The sequence below is a fragment of the Miniopterus natalensis genome, chromosome 11 (genome assembly GCF_054644295.1).
Source record: "Miniopterus natalensis isolate mMinNat1 chromosome 11, mMinNat1.hap1, whole genome shotgun sequence".
NCBI classification, from domain to species: domain Eukaryota; kingdom Metazoa; phylum Chordata; class Mammalia; order Chiroptera; family Miniopteridae; genus Miniopterus; species Miniopterus natalensis.
The window spans coordinates 53,295,770-53,312,179 of record NC_142091.1 but is presented as its reverse complement, the minus strand read 5'-3'; the positions used below and the strand labels follow the sequence as shown (position 1 = coordinate 53,312,179).

General features: G+C 43.2%; 1 protein-coding gene across 2 annotated transcripts in view; it reads right to left on the bottom strand.

Annotated features, from left to right (window-relative positions):
• NELL1 (neural EGFL like 1) overlaps nt 1-16,410 on the bottom strand; it is a 619,484-nt gene that overhangs the window by 424,317 nt on the left and 178,757 nt on the right. The gene's annotated exons all lie outside the window — the stretch shown is intronic.

Sequence of the window (16,410 nt, the reverse complement as noted above, 5' to 3'; positions counted from 1 at the left end):
GAAAAAAAAGGAGGGGGGAAGAGAGACCAACTACTCAAAATACTCAAAAGCTCAGTGATTCAAATATGTCTGTTTTAAATCATTGGAGATTCAGAAAAACACTTTCTAGCCCATGTGCCTTGAACATACCAGGTGCTGAGATGAAACCGTGACTAAGACACCCTATCCTCTCTGACACTAAGCAGATCCCATCCTTCCCTTGCTGTGTGCCACTTCGTGGAGAACTGCGCAAATGATACGTAGGGCACAAAAATAACCTCCGAAGCTGTGTCCTCAAGACACATACCTAGAGGCACTAAGCCTCAAGCTGACCATCCACACCCAGCAAGGTGAAGGAGAGACTGAGAATCGATGTCCAGGTCCAGCCGGGTGGCCCCCTGCGTGTCCTCAGTCACCAGGCAGAAATTCAACAGCAACTGCGGCCACATGCACTCTAAGGCCAGAAAACAGATTCAGGAATTGAAAGACTTTTCAGCGACAAAGGGACACACAAGGGTTTCAAGATTTCCTCCTCAGATCATCAAAAGTTGCAATTAATCAGAATAAGCCGTTCTCTGCGCACATCATTAATCAGTGTGACCGCGTTCTCTACAGATCCAACTTTAAGGTGCCTGGTTTAAAGCAGACAGCATGTTAAAGCAAAGGTTACTGTATTCCTTTGGGAAACCTGGTAAGAATGCATGCTTCTACATAGATGACACCACAGCAGGCCCAGCAGTAGGATTCCTTCAAACACAAAACATATATACGCGTACACACAGACATACACACACAGGCACGCACACACATGCACACACACATGCACACACATGCACACCCACACACACCTTCTAGCCAGGAAGAGATGACACAGTTTCTTAGTTTTAGTAAATCAAGTTTCCTTTTACGGGAACATGGTTTGTTTTTCTTTTTCTAAAAGAAAGCCATGAATTTATTATGTTCAGCCCCCATCTAAATGAACTGAAGGGAGATTTATAAAGGAAATAAACAGAAAGATTTACAGTTCCTTTCTCAGAGCAGCTAAAAATTATGGAAAAACTCATTGACCTTTCAAGAGCAGAACTTGGTTCAGTCGGCCAGAAATACTTAAGAGGCTTCCGATTAATCCTTTAATTTAAATCCTTTGTCTAGTAAAGATGCTGGGGGCCTGCTGAATCCCATGCGTTCTCTTTGAAGCGTAACTACCTGTGGCCATAACTACCTGTAAACAGCATGTCCCATCCCGCTGAGCATCAATAATGTTGATGATAATTAGAAAATGGGGGGATTGGCAGGATTAGGAGGGGAAGGCAAACGGAGCCGACAGCTCAGCGGGAGGAGCCGATTCCGCAGGGTAGCCTCGGGAGGAACGAAGACGAGGCGGGGGACTCCTGGGTCTTGAAGGAGGAGAGGGGGCGAGAGTGGGAAGGTGGCAAGGCCCAGTTCTCTGCAGGGGAGGCCCTGGGACAGGGGTCTAGGACACATGCCTGAGTCTCAGAGGGGGGCTTATTCCATAGCGGTGTGACCTCAGATTGTGAACTAAGCGTTGCCCAAACTGTCCCCTATCTAGGTTTCCAAATGATGTCCCCAGGACCCTCGCCAAGGGCAGAAAGTAACAGCAGACAACACATGAAAAAATTCACTGAGGTCATTAAGTTTCTCTGATACCTGCCTTCGTTCCTGCTGTTCTGCTTTCTCCTGGGCACAGACACAGCCCGGGCTGCGCCAGCCCGTCCACTAACAGTGTCACCTTGGGCGCCGTTGGTGTTCCTCCAGCCCGAGTGTCACGGGAGCAGGAGCTGTGAGAACTAAACGTAACAATGCCCATAAAACGCTCGGCGCACTCTCAGGGCTCACCACAGGGCTGAATTCAACCTGGAGAAGTGAGAGGTTTGGTACAGAAGCTGCTGGAACAAGTATTAAAAAATACAGGTTTAATTATAACACCGGAGCGTCCGTTCCCTCCGGCGGAGATGAGGGCGAGGGCTGTGGAACCAAAGAGCTTAACTTCCACGGCGAGCAGGGCGACCTCAGGCAGCCGCTTGACCTTTCCTAGCCTCAGCTCCTGCTCTGCAAAATGAGAAAAGTAATGTTTTCATTGGGGTATAATATGAAAAAAAAAAAGATAAAAAAGCGTGTAAGATATTTAACGTCTAAATCTATAAAGTGTATTAATACATATTAGCAGGAACAATGACTCCGAGTCATTCACTCGCCGATGCCCCCAGCACTTATTTATCCAGCAGTTGCTGTGTCCGGCTGAGGCCTGATGTTGGAAACTCCGCAGTGAAAGCAGCAGACAAAAATCCCTAACCTCCCGGAGCCTAATCTCCGTGCTGAGAGTGCCCTGTGCGCTCAGTAAACACCCTGAGTGTGTTTTAAGAGAGGACAAACCTAAAAAGAACCCTAAACCTGGATTAGGATTTCATTTAACTGGGTTCATACCTAGCTCTGAACCTTGAGCACCTCTCTAGACCTCAGCCTCCTCAGCTATAAAATATTCTATGAGAATACATGCTGATGAGAGTTCATAGGAGATTGAGGAAATATTTTACTTTATAAACTGCAATGCAGTATGCAAATATTTGTTATTATCATATTTATTCTACTCATATGCATATTTAATGGTCAATTATTCAACAACATCACATCCAAACTTTACCAGATAAGAGAAAACAGTACAATGAACCAGTCTCTTCTTATTATTCAAAAAGAATTAGATTTATAATGCATAGGTCAGGCAACTTATGAAAGAGAAATGAGATAAATTTTGTAGGCGTTTGCATTAAATAAAGTTTCTTAAACTTTTACAACTCGCTACAGTCATGATAGAAAATCCTGACATTTGCAACATAAAAACCCAGAGATTTCTGGGGATCCCCAGATTTGTAAATATTACCAGAGCCTGGAATTATGTAGTAAAACACATTAGGGACTATTTTCCAAAATGTGTTCCACAGAACTGTAGTCTCATAGAATGATTGTAGGTTTCACATGTTAATTCGGATGATTCCACGTACAAATAAGTTAAAAGGATGTTAGGTCAAACGCAGTTTTCCAAGGGGTTTTCAAATCCATTATATGCAACTTTGATATCTGGTACAGACATGTTCTAAACATATACTTGAACCAAGAATCATTTTCCCTCCCTCCTGAGGACAAGTGGAATAAACTTTAAGAGCGGGACACAGTAAATACAACTGAAACATTTACTGATCCCTCTAGGTTTTCTGCAAGAAGTGTTCAATACCCAGTGGCCAGTGGCGAACCAGGAGCTGGGTAAGGGTGCAGACACTGAATGGCCTGAGTACCACTCTGTAGGCAATAAATGCCCATGTGCTTTGGCTACTACTACATGTCGTGGACATTCATTGCTGACACTAAACTGTATTGCACATTATGTTCAAACGTGAAAAATTCAACCTGAACACTATATAGACATATACATTGATAAAGATATATATCGATATATATCTAGGTAGATAGATGGATATAAAGTTATACCAGAACTAGTCACAATAAGCATCAGATTTCAACTCTGTCCTCAGAGGAGGCCGAACTCTTATTCTGAACTGGAGAAAAATGATGGTAATGCACTTAGATATGTCCAAAACCACTAAAAGGAAGTCCCTGATTTTTACCACCTACAGGACTAGCATTAGTAAATAATCATTTGCTACAAATGAGTTACGATTCATCAAAGTGGATTTGGGAAAGAAATCCACTTTTTGGAAGTAGACTGAGACACCAGGTGTGTAGAAAGCCCTAAAACCAGTTATCTTTTTAAAAGACTTAAGCATTTCAAACATCATGAGACAGATGTCCTTTGACTATCCACACCCCAGACCAACTTGAGGTATTGCAGCCTTGATGTGAGAGAAGACACCCCTCTCCTCTGGATTCCCAGAAGAGGAGCCCAGGAAGGGAGACCTAACTAAAGATCCCAGGAGCCACGGGAACTGCTTCTTATCACAACTTGCCTGCGATTGAGGAAGGGTGCTCTGGTTACGCTGCCTACCATAAAATGCTAAGCTGGTAGGTAAGAAAGACAAATGTACATTCAGAGAAAATATCACTTCTGTGTAGGAAATTGGCTCTAGACTAGAACTGGAGGAAACGTGAGCCTAGCCAGATGTCTCCTGGCAAATAAAGAAAGTGTTAACGGGAATCGACTGTAGCTATTTTTTCTCTGGATCATTCCACAGAACTATGTGAATTGCTTTTTTGTGTCAGGAGGCCCTGAGATGAAATCTTGGCTGTGTCACGTGCTATCTGTGCGATGTTCTGTTTCTTTACTGGCCGTGTAGAGAGAGTTAGGGTGGAGAAAGATAGCCAGTAGGAAGACCTGTGCAGCACAGGGCATGGCACTGGGCACAGTGCTAGGGATGCAACGGTGAGCAAGGGACAGCCCCAGCCCTCATGAGGTGCAGGTGTACGTTCCGGTCTTCTAGACAGAACCCTAAACAAATCAATGTATTACTTTGTCAGTGAAATGCAAAACCAACATCTGCACAGCGCTGGAAGCATAGACAGGAGAACTCTGATGTACCTGACACACCAGGTTCCTTTAGCTGGGCTCAGAAAAGTTTCCATTAGATTCTTGAGGAGCCAGGTGTCAGCATCAAAAGAAAATCGAGCACTCGGCAGCAGCAAGAAAAGTGATAAATACCCAGAAATGAATGAGAAGAAGCCCACGAATCTTTACAGCAGCTCCTTAGACGCTATTAGCCAGTAATGGGCTTTCTGCAAATCCTTTCAATACTCAGAGGAGGGAACGGTTCTTGCAAAATGTACAAGCCATAATTGGCACACATTTTAAGGGGGCTTTTTACACTTTGAAACTGGAAAAGAAATGAATAAGAGCTCTCTCTACGAGACACTAAATGCCTTAGTGGACAGACGGCATAGAGCGCTAAAGTTCACGCATGAATCACGCCATTGTTTATTCGCTGGTTCGTCCAGAAAGTATTCGCTGTGTATCCACCATGTTGCAGGCCTTAGACTGGGACTTGGTTTACAAACATGAATCAGACACAGCCCGGGCCTCTGAGCAGCTCTTAACCTACAGAATATGTTTAAAAAGTAATTAAGATCCTGTGTGATGGGCACTCTGATAAAAGTTTGAACAAAATACTATCACAGCCCAGAGGAGGAAGCCACAAGAACGGCCAGTAGAGTTTGATGGGATACAGACAAAATAACCAGAGAACTGATTCTCAGTTCGCTTTTCACAGACTATCCAACCTCCAACCCCTGCCAATCCTGTTGATTTCCCCTCCCGCCCTGCTCCGACCTCAGGCCCATCACTGCATCTTGCCTGTGCAGCTAGGACAGACTGACAATTCAGGCTCCTGCCTTGCTTTGCATTTCATTCTCTACTGGGGCCGGAATGACTTTCCAGAAATACAAATCAGATCTTACCGCATCTTTTAAAACACTTCAACAACTTCCCACTGTCATAGGAGTAGAACCCAAACTTCATAAAGCCGGCAGTACCCCCGATTCTGCCTCCCTCTGCACTCACCACTCTGCATCGCCCTGGGTTCCAGGAAAACGACATGCTCCTGGGCTCTCTTGTACCTCCAGGTCTCCAGAGTTGCTGTTCTCAACTCCTGCATTAATCTGCTCTCCCACCTCCACTTTTACTAATTCCACCGTGTCCTGTGGGCTCAGCTTGAATCACCCAGAGCACTCCAGACTTCCCCATCAAGCAGTTGTCTTTCATAGTCATCGCTGGTGCCCAATCTCAACACCTCTCTCTTACGCTGTGGTTCCTGCTCATTTCAATAATAAGCCCTCTCCTTCCTCACTACTCACGGACACAGTCCTGAACCATGTATTATAGGACTTAATTATGTCTAATTGAGCATTTAATATATTCAAACCTAACTAACGTTTATTAAAATCTTATTTTATGCTATGTCCTGCCTTTTTGCTCACTTATGTTCTTATAATTATTCTTAAAAGAGATGGCAAAGATAAGTATTAGCACACTGACTTCACAAAGGGGAATGCAGAACCATGAAGATCCTGATGAGATTCACAGAATAATGGCAGAACCGGGATTTCTAACCCAGGTGCCCCAAATCTAAGTCGAATCTTTCCCCTATTCCTCTGCTATTTTCCCCTAATTATTCAAAATGTATAATTCTTGTGTTCCCAGACAAGCTTCACGAAAACTCAGAGGCCACAGCAGGCACCATACCCGTCACAATAGCAGGGGCACAATAAAAACGTACTGCGTTCGATTCTTCTCAATACTGTCTAAACACCAGGCATCCTGGAAGTAATCAAGAGTTATTATGTTTTAAATAACCAAAAATGTTTAAATCTACTAAATTTCCACTTCCATTTAGAGCTCTAAAAACTCCCTGAAAAGTGCGCAGGGACTTTTTTCCCTTCCTTTTTTTTTTCTTTTTTCTATATAAAAATGCTAAGTACCATACATAACATAATATATGCACACTGTCTTTCAAGGAGACACTTTACAGTCCTAACGTACTGTACAGTGAGCCAAATGATGCCTCAGTGAGACTTCTTCAGATGAAAGTCCATCATTGGAAAATAACCCCAGGCCATCCTCAGAGGCCTGGCCTCTCTGACAGATTCTCCAAAGAGCCGAGCAAGAGTCACCTGGGGAAACGCTGGGCACTGGAGCGCCGCACCCTCCGAGGGAACTCAAGGCCCAAATCAAATGTAAATGTAATGTGTCTGCAAGGATTTGGGAAAAAGCACCGAGCGAATCCACAAAAGCTTATCTTAATGATTCCAATTATGATTTGTCTCCTCAGTACCACCGAGGCTAAGCCTGAGAACCCATTCAGACACCAATTTTTTAAGCAGTGTTGCCTGATCTGGCTCCCGGCCCTCAGTGTCTCTCCAGTCAATGCTGTCTTCATGTGGCCGTAACATCCCAATCCGATAATGCCCCTCCCACCTCAGACCTTCCCTGAGATATTCTGTGGCCTAGAGCACTGATTTCTGGTTTTGTTCATGCAGCCATATTGATAATTTGGAGATATATACATCCTACATGAAAATATCGATTTAATAAACTATATACGTGTACTATTATACTAACATGTCATGTACACTACAAAAATTTATACCAAAATAAAACTAAAAGGATGAGATGGAATTGACATAAATAAATGTTTCAGTATTTTTCCCATGTCCCAGCGGGTCCCACTTTTCACCTGCTGTGCTGCCTGCATCCGAGATGGGTACACAGGACAGGAAAAAGGGGAGACTCCTTAGCATGCCTACAATGCTCTTCACCATCAGATCATCAGCCAGGTCTCCGTTTTCATCTCCTACCAAACCTGTTGTTTCACCCACACAGAACATTTCATTGTGTGTTTTTATAGATGCTGACGCCTCTGCTGAGGATGCCCTTCCCTCTCACCTCCTCCTGGGAAATATCTCATTCTTAAGGACTCAGCTCGAAGGTCACCTGCTCTGGGCAGTCTGTGCAGACACTCATTGGCAAAATGCATTGCTCCCACCAGTGTACTCCTAAGACACTATTCAAAACCCTAGGATAGGACAAATCCTATCATATTTTCTTTATCTGATTACAAGGCTCTTCTCCACTTTAGACTGTGAGCTTCTTGAGTATAGGAACTATGACTTAATCATCTCTGAATTCTTGGAACCCAGCACAGGACCCAGCCACAGTAGGTGCTCAATTCATGTTTGCTGAAAGAATGAGACAAGACTCTCGGTCTGACTGTTCATTATGCCCTTAGTAGGGCCACTACATACAACCTTGCAGACTTCTTACTGCATAATTCCAGCAGGTGCCAGTCACCTAAATTACCGCACGTAGCATCACTTCTATAAACTCCATAATGACTAGCAGAGGGCTCAACATATAACAGTGGCTCAATATATATGTCGGTAGATTGATTCAGGGTTCCCCAGGGAAGCAGAACCAAAAGGATATATGGACATATAGATAACAGGAGATTCGTTATAGGCATCAGCTCACACCATTATGGAGGCTGAGAAGTCCCATGATCTCCCATCTACAAGCTGGAGAACCAGGAGAGAGCCTGCGGGATAGCTCAGTCCACATCAAAAGGCCTGAGAACCAGGAGGCTGCTGATTTTCAGCTAAGAGTCTGAAGGCCCAAGAACCAGGGATCATATATTCCAGGGCAGAAAAAGGTAGATATCACATGTCAAGGGAAGAAAGAACTCGCCCTCCCTTTGCTTCTTTGGTCTATCGAGGACCTCAGCAGATTAGATGATACCACAAACAGTGGGGAGGGTGGATCTCTTTGCTTCGTCTGCTGAATCAAATGTTAATCCCTTCTAGAAACACACTCAACAGACAAACTCCGGAATAGTGTTTTAGTGCTCTGGACAGTAAGGCTCAGTTGGTTGGTGCCTTGTCTTGTGCACTGAAAGGTCTCAGGTTTGATTCCCAGTCAGTGCACATACTCAGGCGGCAGGTTCGATTCCCAGTTGGGGTAAATGCAGAAGGCAACCCATTGGTGTTTCTCTCTCACATCAATGCTTCTCTCTTCCTTTCCTTCCTCTCTCTCTAAAAAAATCAATAAAAAAACATTTTTAAAAAAAGAATGTTTTAGCAGCTATCTGGGCATCCCTCAGCACAGTCTGATTGAAACATAAAATTTACCATCACAGAGTGTGTGTGTGTGTATATGACCCGTGTGTGTGTGTGTGTGTATCTCAACCCTAAATAGCTTAAGACCAAGTTCTAGTCCAAGTTCAAGCACTGCAAATGATGACAACACTTACTGTTATTATAATAATGATAATTATATAACGCAGCATTATATAATTATGATTATCATCATAAATAATGTTTCAGTACAAGGCTATGTGGCTTTAGCCTTTACAAAATGCTTTCACATTCAATATCTTATCTAACCTTTACAACCAACTGGTACTATTTAAGCCTTATTTAAAAGTCCTATTTGGACCATGAGAAAATCAAGACACGGAAGAATTGAGTGACTTGCCAAGGTCACTGGCTGGTAAGTGGTGGAGCCAAGATCAATCAAGACCTTCTTATCCTTAGTTCAATGTTCTTTCACTACATCACTGCCCTGGGAGCTGTCAAGGAAAAAGAGAGGGAGGTAGGGAAAATGCTAGAGAGCAGGAATCTACGAGGATAGCAGACTACCAAGGAAAACTTCCCGGCAGGGACAATCTGCTAAGTCCCCCTGCCTAAGGGCTCTCTCTTCCATATTCACATTGCTTTAATTTTTCATTTTCTTTTGCTATGTTACTTCAAATTTAAGTCTGAGGATTTTCTTAATTAACAAGCATCCTCTTTTAAGAATACATCTACCTCTGGGAACATTATGTGGCTATTGATCATTTACAAATGTATGCAAGCTTGATCCATGGACTGCTTTCCTTCCAGCATAAAATGCAGAGCTGCAGCACATGAGGGGCTGTGAATTTTGTTTGCAGGAAGAGATGGGGTCACCTAGGAACATGGGGTTACATCGGGGATGGAACAAATCCAGATGAGGGGATACAGTGGGAGCCCCAGGGACACTTGGAGATAACGCAAACAAGAGAGTGGGAGCAAGATAGTTTAGTTAAATCCTACCTAGTCTCCAGATAAGCAAGTTTTAATACAATCAACTGAAGCCAGGAGACCATTTGGTAGGACACAGAAAATAAAAAGTGAAAAGCATAAAATTCATGGGGGAAATTTTTTTCCCACTTATTAACTGTGTCAAGACTGAAAAACTATTCATCAAGACAGATTCTTTTTGCTCCTGGGCACAGAGCAAGACGACATTTACCAGCCTCTCCTGCAGTGAGGTGTGGCCAGTGACGAAGTTCCGACTAGCGGAGGGGGCCAGCCCTGGTCTGTGAAAGCCGCCCATACATCACCTTCTGTCCCTCTCCAAGGCGACCCTGGAGGACACATACTGTACATGGAGGAGGCAAAGAGAGGAAGAGCCTGGGTCCCTGCATCACAGCTTTGAGGAAAACCACCTGCCAAACAGGATCATCCATTTGAAGGTCCATACAAATTTTTTTTTTTAAAAGAGGCTTCTATTGTGTTAAGCCCCAGAGAGTTTTTTTCCTAAAAGCAGCTAACCAAAACAATTTTTTTTTTTTTACTTAGGTATAATTCAGATATAACATTATACTAGTCTCAGGTGTACAGGATGATTCCATATTTGTATATATTGTAAGATGATCACCACAATAAGTATAATTCTTTTTCTTTTTCTTTCTTCTGATGAGAACTTTAAGATCTATTTTCTTAGCAACTTCTAAAAATGCAACACAGCATTAGTAACTATAGTCACCGTGCTATACATTATGTCCCCAAGACTTATTTAAGAGCCGGGAGTTTATACATTTTGACTCTTCACTCATTTTACTCACTCCCTGTTCCTCCTCTGGCAACCACGGATCTGTTCTTATCTTCCGAGCTTGGTTTTATTTTTTAGATTCTACATATAAGCAAGATCATACAGTATTTGCCATTGTCTGACTTATTTCACTTAGTATAATGCCCTCACCATCCACCCATGTTGTTGCAAATGGGAAGATTTCATTCATTCCAATGACTGAGCAGTACTCCATTAGATATCCACATAGCATTTTTTTTTTAATTGATTTCAGAGAGAGAGGGAGAGGAAGACAGAGATAGAAGCATCAATGACGACAGTCATTGATGGGCCGCCTCCTGCACGCCCCCCACTGGGGATCAGACCCGCACCCCGGGCCTGTGCCCTGACCGGGAATCGAGCCGTGATCTCCTGGTTCATGGGTCGACGCTGAACCTCTGAGCCACGCCACTGGGCGCCAGGTCTTCTTTATCCATTCATGGACACTTAGGGTGTTTCCATATCTTAGCTATTATAAATGACGTGCCAATGAACATAGGGGTGAATATGTGTTTTCTACTAGTGTTTTTCTTTTCTTTGGATAAATACCCAGAGGTGGAATTGGTTCACAAGGTAGCTCTAGTTTTAATTCTTTGAGGAGCTTACACACTGTTCCAGTTTGCATCCCACCAACAGTGCATGCGTTCCCTTTCCTCCGTATCCCTGCCAACAGCCCTGTCCTTTCGATGATGGCCATTCTGACAGGTGTGAGGGGATGCCTCGCTGAGGCTTTGATTTGCATTTGCCTGATAATCAGCGATGCTAAGCATCTCTTCATGTGCCTTTTGGACATCTGTATGTCATCTTTGGAAAAATGTATTTTCAGATCTTCCGCCCATTTTTTAATTGGATTATTATTATTTATTTATTTTTTGCTATTAGATGATCAAAACCATTTTTTTAAATGGTCCCCTTCTTTCAAAAGTAAGTGACAGCTACAATTTCTCTCTTGCCATTTGGTGAAGACAGTCAATTTGTAGCAAATAACAACAGTGCAGTTTACATGGAATAAAGTGAGCAGGCAGCATTTCAGCATTCCACGGACTCGGCGGATGCTTTTGCAAAGTAGCCTCATGAATAGAAAAGAGGCAAAGAAAAGCCAGCCCAGGAAGAAAGCTCATCTATATCTGCTGCCGGGAGGGAGGTGGCATGTGGGTTATTATAGGCAAGGCAAAGGCCAAAGATTTCTGTCTTAGAAAGCTGGGGATGGGGTGGAGAGGGGGTTGACAGATACCCGGGTACCAGAAGATCTCTCCAACAGACGTGCAGGCTAAATAAAGTTTTTCAACAAAGAAGACTATGAGGTATTCTTCTCAAGCATTCTGAATCCCTGGAAATAAATGGGAGCAGGAGCTTACAGTTAAGGCTTTACTAGCATGTATAATCAAAAGAGACTTCTGATCCCTGTGCTGTCCAAAGCAGGACGTCAGGAAACTGACACCTAGATTGGAGCATAAATCAGGCTACGTGGATCACGAGTTTCATGCACATTGCAAAACTGCAAAACAAATAGAGTTACCTGATTAATCCTTAGATAATTAGAAGTGTAATGAAGCATACTAGCCATTTTCCCATGCATTCTCTTAATCAGAAATTTATAGAGTCTTGTTTTTATGGAAGTACATTCATGCTAGCCTTTGCAGCCCATAGATATCTTCTATCCCTGAGCTATTCTGAATCTGCTTTCTCTTTGAACTCTGACCTCTGTGCCACTTTCCCAGCCTCTCAACACTCAGTGTCAGACCCTTTGTCATAACCTCATCATGCAAAAGAAATTATAAATCACCTTGCTAATCAGCTGCTGTGTCTCAGACATTTCAGTAGCTTTGTTACATGAAATTATTAAATGCACATCAACACAGTTGATTTTGTTCCACAACAGAGCTCCTTAAATACAGCTTCACTCGTGTTTTTCCTTGAATACAGCTCCATACTTGTTTTTTCAAGGAAGAAATGACTTCCTCCTTATAAATTATTATATTTGGTACCTAACTGTCAACAACATGCTCTTGGCAGGACTGATAAAACCTGGTCCTCCCATCTAAGAACAATTTCTCCTGCTACCTGCCAATTCTCCCAAAAGAGGTAGAGGTGGGAAACTCACTTTCTCAAAGTGCTGGCCTCAATGAGTACACTCTCTTCCAATTCCAAGAACGGTCCTCAGAAACATCAGTGATGTAAGTTGATGATGATGATGATGGTAACTGTTGTGATCCATTAAATGTTTAGTGAACACCACCATCCAGTGAGCTACGTTTTTGACATGCATGTCTCATTATCATCTTAATTGGGAAACCCAATTTCCCAAGTTGGCATCAGCCATAACAAAGCACTAAATTTACAACTTGTGGTCAGCAGAAAATCTATTGCTTGTCGCCAGGGCCACAGCAGACTATTAATGATCCACACAATCTGTACTTTTTCTAGGAACTCTCAATGCTCGCTCTATAAAAAACTGCTTTCAGTCATGAGCACAGGGCTAAAGGTATTTTTCTGAAACCACAAGGATTAACCCATTCAGGTAGGCAAGGAGGCTCAGGCTAAGTTAGGCAAAGGTAACAGAGAGTGACACTCTCCAAAATTTCAGTGATTTACACAATTATTTCTCACTCATGCCACAAGCCCATCACCTGTCAGATGTCACACTGCTCCGTGTCATCTTCATTCTGGGACCCCAGCCCTGCTCTGTGATATGGCCAGTTTTGTGTGAGAGAGAAAAGGGAATGAGATGAAACCCTGTGACTGCTTCTGGAGCCTCTGCTCTGAAATGGTGCATTTTGTGTCCACACATATTTCACTGGATCAGGAGGAACAGTACAGCATCAGAACTGGGTGGGATGGGAAGGAAGGATACAGCACAAGTCAGGGAGTAAGGCACCAGAGTAGAAATGAGGTGAGTATTATCTTTACTTCATTTCTCTTAGTCTTAGTGTCCATATTAAAATGGCACTAATATGGCCAATGGTGCCACTTTTGTCCCAAGTTTATTATAAGGCCCACAGAGCACACTGTCTATAAAAGGAGTCTGAAAACTTCAGAGCTTTCTATGTAGAAGGTATTACCATTTAATGCTAACTGTAGCACTTTCCACGCCTGGCAGGTTGCATGATATATATGACATCATATTGCTCTTTATTCTTCTAAATAACTTTCCACTTTGGGAAGAAAAAGTTGATGAGGCTCTGTTTACATGGACTCCACATTCAAAAAATAAGATCTTGAGTAGACCCCAATTGCTATACTTTGCTCAGATACTACCTATAATTTAAGCTAATATATTTGAAACTATTTAAGACCAACCCATTGAAAATGTCATCAGAAAGGTAAAAAACCTCAGCATACCAGCTTCATAAAACACCAAAAGCAGCTTTCAAAATGGGGAAGGTTCCTGCTTGAGTCTGACCAGGTGGAAGGAAACGACATCCTGTGAATTGTATCAGAGTTGACAAAGGGTCTTATTACCTTGTATTGATCGGCTAGGAGTTCCGATATCTTCTCTATGGCAGTTTCTATGGCAATCTGTGCAGAGCAGGCGTCCTTAACACACTCCAGGAAGTTAAAAAATTTGAAAGCCTTTTGTGCTTCTTTTTCCATTGAGAGACTGAATAGGCTTTTCAAGATAGCCTGGACAACATGTGTAACATTTTGTTTTAATTTGCAAGCCAGTCTTCGTGGCTTGTACAATATGGGTAATTTTCGCTCCATTTACTCGGAGTGAAAAAATAACTTGCCTGAAGCAGTTCATAAGTATCTACCTCTCTCTAGGCTATAGTGAGACAACGACTTCAGACCTCTGAGTCCCTGGTACCCAGGTGGGTACTTGGCGACCTCTAATCTTGTCTATCAGATGATTCCAGAGGGCAATTCTGGGGGAAATAGCCATAAACTAAATTTTATCATCATAAAAGAAAGAAGACATAGCTTTTTGTCCACCCAAAGCCACTTCTTCACTCTTCCCATGGCCACAACCCTAAGTGGTTCAAGTAGACGACAACGACCATTTGGTCTCTGGGAAGGGAGAACCCTACTCCAGCTCCAGGAGTTAAACAAAATTAGCCCAAACTGAGGACAGTCATTGGTCTAGGGCTGGGAAGGGTGTAAACTAGGCTTGAAAAATAAGACAGTGTGGCACTGGGGGAGGCGGGCGATTACAGGGGACTTTTCAGGAAGGGCTTTCTTTAAACATGAAAAGACAGAACCTTACCCAGAAGGTTTTAAACCCCTGGCCCTTCCTTCCTTGCCTGCTTGCTAGGAACACTGGTGTAAGAACAACATGCTTGGGGCTGTGATAGTCATCATGCAACTATAGGAAAAGAAGTCCAAAGTCCTACGTGCTAAAGATGGCAGAAGAGAAAGGGCATCTGCTCTGAATGCTGATATTCACTCTCCTTGGCTCTCAGCGCCTCCCATCCAGATGCCCAGTAGTTGGCCCCAGTATTTGACTCCCTGAGTTCCATTCTTCTACTATAAATGAGCCCTAATGCTTAGTCATTTCGTCTTAGGTGCTGTCCTTCTCTCCCTGAACAAGCCCTCTGGAACTTGTGTAAAGTCCCCATGATAACAGAGAAACGAGTGGAGCCCAGACACATCACCATTACCCGAAGCAGCACCACCGTGCCGTGCCCACTGGCCCAAGGCCAGGCACATACACCAAGCTGAGAAGAAATACATCCAAAAAACAGTAATTAAGAACTAAAATCATTCAACATAATGAATAAATAAAAGCTCACACGCAAAGAGCAGATTTAATATCACAAACGGCTCCCCATGGAGATGATTCTACGTAATAAAGAAAGCCATCAACAAGGAGAGAATCAGAGTCCCAAAAAGCATTTGCACCAGCAGTTTTCTCCCAGCTTCTGCCAGCTCTCAGTAGGAATGGGGGGTCTCAGTAGTTAATGGGAGTCAGGAATGGTGAGTGTCAGGAGCTAATGGGATTCAGGAATGGCGGGTGTACTGGTTCCAAGTGGACACCTAAAAGGTCAACCAGGGGAAGGATTACAATTGCGCTTATTTTGAGGTTCCTTCTATCATTTTTATCATTGTTCACAGTCTACCCCAACATGTAGTGGGAGGCAAGAAAGTACATTTTTTGACCGTTACCTAGCTTGTAGGATTTTCCATAGTGAGTAGAGAGGAGGATAGCCACATTTTTTAGTTTTTAAAATTACACTAATTTTCTGACAAAAAAATAGAAAATAGCATAAAGACATAAAAAATATTAATGTGAAGTATTAATAGTCCTCCAAAACTGACATGAAGTAACATGCTATTAAAGGGTAGATAAAGGGTTCGCGACCAAAGGGACAACTTCACCCTCCCAAGTGGCATGAAAGGGGGGATCCATTAGTTAAACTATATGGTGAACGAGAGCAAAAGAGGTAGTAAAGCAGGTCTTCCAGAAGAAAAGAAAAACAGAGGCTGCCTACCAGCTACTAAGCCCTAGTGGTGATGACACACATTTCCTAACCACTGAAGAGGTTTTTAGTCAAAGCCAAAAACGTTAAGCAGGAGTCAACCATATAAAACAGCAGAATGGGAAGGAATTTACCATTGTCGTCACCAGTTGTCTTTACCTTGAGAATAGCTGGCCCACTCGAGGACCAAACCATTTGAAAGAGAATGACCGAGATTTTGCAGCTTTCATTCCATTCAGATCACCCACCTACCTGATTAACAGATCACCAAGGTTCGATATCTTGTTAGTGAAGATAACAGGAAGGACTGGGTCCAACTGGGACAGAGAAACAACCTCGCCATCACTGCTCTATGAGAGCCTCTCTAAAGTGGGGGGGAGCCAGTGAGCACCTGAGAATGAATGGGCTCAATACTAGGGCGCCACCCACGTAGACTAGGGTCAGAGTTCATCCCTGCTCCTCTGGTATATTGAAGGGGCAGGAGTGAGCAACGCTCCTCACTAGCAGGGTTGAGTTCTGAGCTTGGAAAGAGGGGGTCAGAGAAGACACAGGAGTTCTGCTCTCTAGAGTGAAAATTGGGGTCACTGATGCTTGAGGCCACTAACCCACAATAACAGCATCAGCCCA